The sequence below is a fragment of the Myripristis murdjan genome, chromosome 18, assembly GCF_902150065.1.
Source record: "Myripristis murdjan chromosome 18, fMyrMur1.1, whole genome shotgun sequence".
Lineage (NCBI taxonomy): Eukaryota > Metazoa > Chordata > Actinopteri > Holocentriformes > Holocentridae > Myripristis > Myripristis murdjan.
In genome coordinates, this window is record NC_043997.1 from 17,634,443 (window position 1) to 17,641,524 (window position 7,082).

At 41.1% G+C, this 7,082-nt stretch overlaps 1 protein-coding gene across 2 annotated transcripts in view; it reads right to left on the reverse strand.

Annotated features, from left to right (window-relative positions):
• The window catches only part of usp53a (ubiquitin specific peptidase 53a), a 37,632-nt gene extending 32,239 nt beyond the window's left edge, over positions 1 to 5,393 (reverse strand). For both annotated transcript variants that reach the window (XM_030076176.1, XM_030076175.1), the window contains exon 1: positions 5,027 to 5,393. The gene's annotated coding sequence lies outside the window, so the exon portion shown is untranslated. The remainder of the gene's footprint in view (positions 1 to 5,026) is intronic.
• Positions 5,394 to 7,082: the final 1,689 nt, after the last annotated feature.

Sequence of the window (7,082 nt, forward strand, 5' to 3'; positions counted from 1 at the left end):
TGGGTGATGCGATTTGAAAAGATTATGCCCTATTTCTGAAGGGCAAAGATCACCTTTTTTCAACACAAGGGAGTAATACCGAGTTCCCCTTAAACAATGCCCTCTCAGGTTTCTCATTAACTCCTTTGGCACATCATACTTAGCAATAATTAACACTCCTTCCATGGCAATTTCATTTTCTTTTATGATGTGGTGAGGCCAAGTGCTGAAGGAATAGATATTTGTTTAACTTCTGATGCTCCTTACCTTCTAATTTTTCTTTTTTTTTCAAGACAAAAAAAAAACAGTATTATGTAGGTTAAATATGACACCCTTTGTCAGACAACAGCATACCAAGGGGATTAGGAAATGCACACATTATTCAGACATGAACTGCCTGAATAAGAGTCCACAGAGGGTAAAGTGACACAGACCTAACTTGCTTAGTGTGAACGGTGGTGAGATGCAAGGCTGATGAGCTGGAAAGAATGACGCACGCTGCCTGTGCAGGTGACTAAGGTTAAGACAAGATCAAGCCTACTGCTGCCATTATGTCTCTGCATGGTCATTCAGAGATTCAGACCCAATATATTACGACTAATACCTCATAATTATTTCTATTTAATTAGCGTATGATGAGAGCAGTCACATGAAATATATGCTTTCTGGGCTAAGAAGCATTTAGCTGGAGAAAATGACTATGCCGATTGGCCACAGCTTTGTAAACAAGCCGGGTTATGTCATGGCATAATGTGAGCCAAGACGGCTGTCCACACCCTTCCGTTTCAGGTCTTAGGGGTGAATTACATCACTCTCTTCAGGCATTGTTCCTTATGAGTTTGTTAATATTCCAATAATTTTTCTCATAAAACCCCTCTGGCTTAAGAGGAATGAGCAACCACATATAAGCTCTTTCCAAGGCAGCTGATGTTGAAATACAAATTTCTCTGTGAAACACCAGTCTGTCTTCAAGGGAACAAAGCACATCAAATAGACAAAGCAACACCAAAACAACCTTTATCTCCATGAAACTGCCTTCAACTTGATAAGTTCAACTGAATCCCACCTCCACAGTTCCAGGAGCTTTTCATGTCACTCTTTACGATTCAGTTGCCATATACCTGCTGAGACATCATTTCAGTCATTTCTGTCCTGACTTAAAAGGAGGATCCAACAGAAATTTGACATTCATGTTTGTTACGATAAGGAATTATTTACAGGGACAAAACAAAACAAACAATTCTCGTTGCACTCGGGGAACCTGTCAGAGATGTAATATAGATCTGAGTGGAAGCCAAACAAAGGGGGCTAACAGAAGTCATTTCACTTTTCAGGATTTCGGAAGCAGTACAGCACAGGAAGCCCACAGTCTTCCTCTGTAAACAAAGGCTTGCTCAGTCTCGTTGAGTAAAGTCCAGGATTGACTCATTTTTTCTTGTCATAAGGAAAATGCTAAGGCTAGCACCTTGGAGCAATCAGCCAAAGAGTCTGTTGTGCATCAGCAGCTTCGACAGGCTGAGGGAGTCGGTTAGATCTGGACGTCTGACGTGAAGGTGTGGGAAGTCTGGTGATAGTCTATGATTTATCTTTCAGCGATCCGCTGATGGATACCCTCATTAAGAATGATTTAATTGATCTCTTTATAGGCTAATGCCAACAGCTCGCTTCTGATGGATCGATCTGTCGTGCACTGAGCCACTCTAATTCAGTGTCTGTAAGATGAATAAACACTAACACCTTGTGAGAATAGCTGCACACAGAGTGAATTAGTATTTAAGATCAATAAGAGGTATTTGATGGAGCAACTGGGTGTACAGGTTCAATCTCTAATGCCCCTTTAAACAAACAGATGGTACTGATAAGGCAATGAGAGCTTCAGCTTTTCCTGATATTACGAAAACCTATTCTTCTATATTCTTCATGCATTTACACTGCATGCATGACTCCTCAAGAAAAACCTTAAGAGGCATGCAAAAAGTCTGGCAGCTTTTTCCCTAGTTCAACTAATCTTTACAATTCTCTCTACATTCCTCCTTCCAACTCCTTTTGATCACATTCGAAAAGCTTATAAAATAATTCATGGGCCTTGCATGCCTGATCTCTTGAAATTTCTCTTGAAAAGGCAGAACTTGCCCCACAGTGTGGCACAGCCTCCATCCTCTATGTAACCTCTGAGACTGTAGAAGTTGAACCACGGTGTAGTTTGCTTTTTCTCAATGCAGATCAATACATCATCCCGTCAAGCTGCCGCATTACACACCTGCATGACGGCTAGGGTGTCTCTTCCTGTTCATCCTCAACTCTCCGTGTCTTGGTGTTGATGGATGGCTTTCCTTACTGGGGACAACATTCAACAGCAAAACCTCCTCCCATGGGGGGCAAAGTATTCTCTGATCCCTTGTATTTTTGCTTTTTTCTGTATTTAACCATGGGTAAAAATAAATATGGATAATAATGTCATTTTATATTGTGATAAAGAACTCCGGGAATACACTCTGTAGCCCCTTGAGTTCTTAATGTACAATAAACTGAAACTCTGTGAAATATGTGCCCATATGTTCCACACGCACATGACATTTGCTCACACAGAGCAACTATTTTTGTTTTAAAGTACATGTAAACTTTAACTGCTGGCTGACAGCATAAATGGGTGATAACAGATAACAAATAAATTGGCTTGTTGCTAGAGTAACAACAGTGTTTGAAGCTGCAGCACTAAATGTGGAATAAATTCTTCGTCCAACTCTTTTATTCACAGATGTTTTGAGGATTCACTAAGTGCAGTTGGCAATTAACTGGACATGGTTAGGCTATCAACTTGGGAAATACAGGCATAAATTCAATGCCTTAATGAATGGAGTGGAAAAAAACAAATACTAAGCAAGGTAACAGATTATTGTGTACGTGTGGCCATAAATTGTAGCTTAACATATTGAACTACTTCCCGTGCTAGATGTACTCCCTTTTCCAGTTGCCCACCAATGCATTTCAGTTCCTGGAACATGTATGTTGACAATGAAGAAGTGGACAACATCTTGAGTTTTTTCTACTCTGGATTTAGCCTTAGGGATGGATAAAAAAAAAAAATGCTTCCAAGCTTGCAGACTTCAAAGATGTGCCTCACATGGAAGATGGATGAATTCACAAAGCCTTGGGACGTCTTTATAGGTGACAACTGACTGTTCATCATGCAGGGTCCTTTCTCACAGGTGTGATTTTTGAACATCTAGCCTATCAGGATATCTAAATGACGGATGTTACGCACATGAACAGATTCTCACCTTTGAAATTGCTCCCAGACTTCCCTCCAATACCAACAGCAGCTTATAATTCTCTACGATTTGGTGTGTTGGGTTTCCAAAATGTCCATCCCTATATTTTAATTACTAAGACCTGGCAGCAGGCCCATACACAGAAAGTCTGAAAATATATACACAAGCCTGAGCACAGCCGTCTATTCTATATAACACAGGGAGTAATAATGAAACGTGACCCAGCATGCTAAAGCCCTTAAAATAACAGTGAGACTTGTAAAATTCCCTACAGACTGCAGACACGGTTCAAGCCTCCAGGCAACAATGCAGTGGTCGTTTCCTGTGTGGGCTTCCTGCTCAAAGGCTTGCTGCTTTCCAGCACACGGTCACCACGTTCAGCCCTGTGAAACTGAACAGGTCACCCGCACGGCGCTGAGTCACCCACTACCCCCTGCTCTGTCCAACAGAGGAAGAGGCAGAACAAAAGCACATGTTCCTGGAGCCCATACTGAAGACTTTGACTGATATATAACATCCTCTTTTCCACTCTTCAGACTACTTCCCAAGTATCTCACCACACACTTCACAGCTTGTCAGTGTTACGATGCTGACCAATGACTTTTTTTTTCCCTTCATGAGTTTATTCAGCCCCAAGAACTAAATATAATGACGCGCACCACTAGGTCAGGTGTTTTTAAGCACATCCTGGTGCAGAGTCTGTCTAAGCAGGGTTTGCAGTTGCCTCCATAATGTGGTAAAGCAGGAAAACCCTCATCGACAGCTGTACAATTGCCAAAAGAATGCTTAGTAATCTGAGAATTACATTTCCACCCGTGCCCAGTCAAACACATGAAAAGTAAACCCCTCTAAGGTGTTTGTCAGTGTCTGCAAACACTGGAGTGACATGGAAAGCTACTGTCAAAACTGGTTCTTCAGCATGCCTCTATATTTACTTTCTCATTTTGACCCTTAAGGAAACAAGTCACAGTATTCACGATGTCTTACATGGCTGTTTGTAGCAGCTGATGACCTCACTGCTACATCATTAAAACGTTATGAGGGTGAGTCTGCTGAACAAGGGTCTCATCACCGGAATAAAGCCTGGAGTTGCCTATTTGAGGGAATTCTGCTGACTTCTGGCTGTTTCCACCACATATTAAATGAGTACAGAGAAATAACACACCATCAAACCTCTCAGATCACGGAAAAACAGACAAAGGGAGTCGGACTGGCAGAAAAGGTGGGACGAGCCGGGATGCATTTTCCTCAAGGTGCCAGAAAACATAAATAATGAAGGAAGGATGATATTATTTAACGAGCAAAACTAACTAAAAGGGATGTTTTGCATGGCTAAATAGCTCCAATAGACATATAAGCCATGCAATTCAACCCGTAGCCGGCGAGGCGTCACTTCGGCCTCCTTTTTGTTACATTCTTCAATATTTAATCATAAACATAACAAGAGCTGTCAACTGCGGTGCGGCTGGAAAACGTCTCTACAGCGTTTCTTGAGCACAAAATGACAAATTACACTTTGTGAACACAGTGTCCAATTACAACACGTATCTTTGAGCGTGTTTTTCAACTTTCTTGATTTAATTTTGTAAGCTAATACGCGTGTGTGAGCGACACGACCGACCGAGATGCTGCTGCTGCTGCTGCTAACGCTAGCCCTTCACCTGGTTTCCGACTTACCTGAGTTTCAGGTAGAGCTGCATTTCCGCCCCTGCTGCTGCGATAATAATGGCTTTTGAAAAAGTTGAAAATTAAGACTCGAGCGAAGAGGCACTCACCTTGGAGAGGGTGGTCAGTAATTCCAGTGAGATAAACACATCCAGTGTGGACAGAGGCGGGTGGGAATATTTAAACTTTACGGGAGTTTCGGCTAGGAGGAGCAGAAGTAGCAGGCGCGCTGGTTAATTTTTACTTGAGTCGCTGTAAAGTGGAAAAAACACTAAGCACAAAACAACGTGCGGCTTCAACGGCGCTGGAAATTCAGTCTCTCCCCCGTTGTAAACCCTTTCTTTCGCTCATATATTCCACTTCGGACCCCGCAGCCGTGCCATTCACTTGCGGCGGCTTGGTAGGTATATTCCGGTTTTTGCGAGGCGTGCAGTTGTGTTGCAGTTTGCTGACGCGCGGCGGTAGTGAGCAATGGTCGACTTCGGCACCTGAAATACTGGATTAGTGATGTTTTCAGAGCTGCGAGGTCAAACCCCGCCTCTTCAACACTGTATTTACTGCAGTGTGTTTGAGCCATGCTACTGTACACCATTGCCACAGCTACAGTACACACTCACACACACATACACATACACATACACACACACCATCTCCCCCTCTCCCACTCTCTCTCTCTCTCTCTCTCTCTCTCTCTCTCTCTCTCTCTCTCTCTCTCTCTCTCTCTCTCTTACACACACACACACACACACTGCCGTTTGCAGGGCACCAGCCGTCTCGGTCTAGTTTGTGTTGCGTTTAGGTTGCAGGAGTTTGCAGCGCACTTGTTTGTATTGACAATCGGCCAAAATCCCCTCGTTGCAAATAATGCATTTAACAGAATACGTTTATAAATGTATATCAAAATGAACAAAAGATGTGCTGTCTGCAAAAAGTGATGGAGGCCATTGTAAACATAATAATAATAACAATAATAATAATAATAATAATAATAATAATAATAATAATAATAACTATAATAATAATAATGATAATAAATAACACATTTTGTTATTGAAAGACTCTCATGTCACACGAGTTAAATGTGTAGGCTCTATTCTAAATAATCATCTTAAAATATATGCCAGCATAAAAAGGTGGCTATATGGGAGTATATGGCCTATTCATTTATGTATTAACTGATTTATTTATTCTTATGTGTGCATTAAAAACAATGTTAAAAGTCAATATTTCAACTGTTACACCCCCCCACACAGTCTATTTCATATGTACATGAGCATGTGCAAATGTATGCAGAGACTGCAGTATGGCTGTGTTGTGAGATATAATTAAACATGCTTTGAGGGGAGACAAATATTTACACGTATGGTTATACTGCAGCAATGTGGTGACAATTATAACACTACGAGATGATTATAAAGAAGAGAGAGTAGAGGAATGTGATGTAAGGCTCTTGCTACCCAAACACCATCTGCCTGATCCTGTTACATAAAGAAAGCAATGAAACCATGTACAATTAAAGCTTTTCTCCCCCTTTTTTTCCAGCAGCAAGGGACTACTAGCTGTAGTAGCTCTGTGATGTCAGGGCCTAAGGTCTCCACCAGGCTGCACACGTTTGTATTTGAAATAAGCTCTATGTGTCTCTATTGTCTCACCATGGAGGGAAAATGAGTTGTATTATAACCTACACATTTAGTGCATAAAGGAGAACATAATAACATTACAATAATTACAATGTAAACATGTATTTGAGTCCAGTGTTCTGCAAATAAATAAAAAAAAATTCCAACAGATATGTGACATTATGAAAAATATTTTTTAAGGCTCTAAATTATACTTTTAATGTCCCATTCACATGCACGTATTTATTTATTTCCCAAATCACATTTTCTCTAAGAAATACACTATAGCCATAGATTAATCAGTGCATGATAATCCTTGTCAAAAAAGAGGAAATTTAGTTTTGGGGTCAAAGTGAAGGCTGAAGACAAATTTGACACGATTAATATGGCTGAGTGCACATTCAAGCATGCATGTACTTCACTCTTGCTGATTTGCAAAGGTCATCCCACTTTCCCGGCCATCTGTTTCTCCATGTCTCTCAAACTCAAAGGCCTTTCAGTGTCACTGTACAGACTTCACACTCGCCTCTTAGAAGTCCTTGAGAAA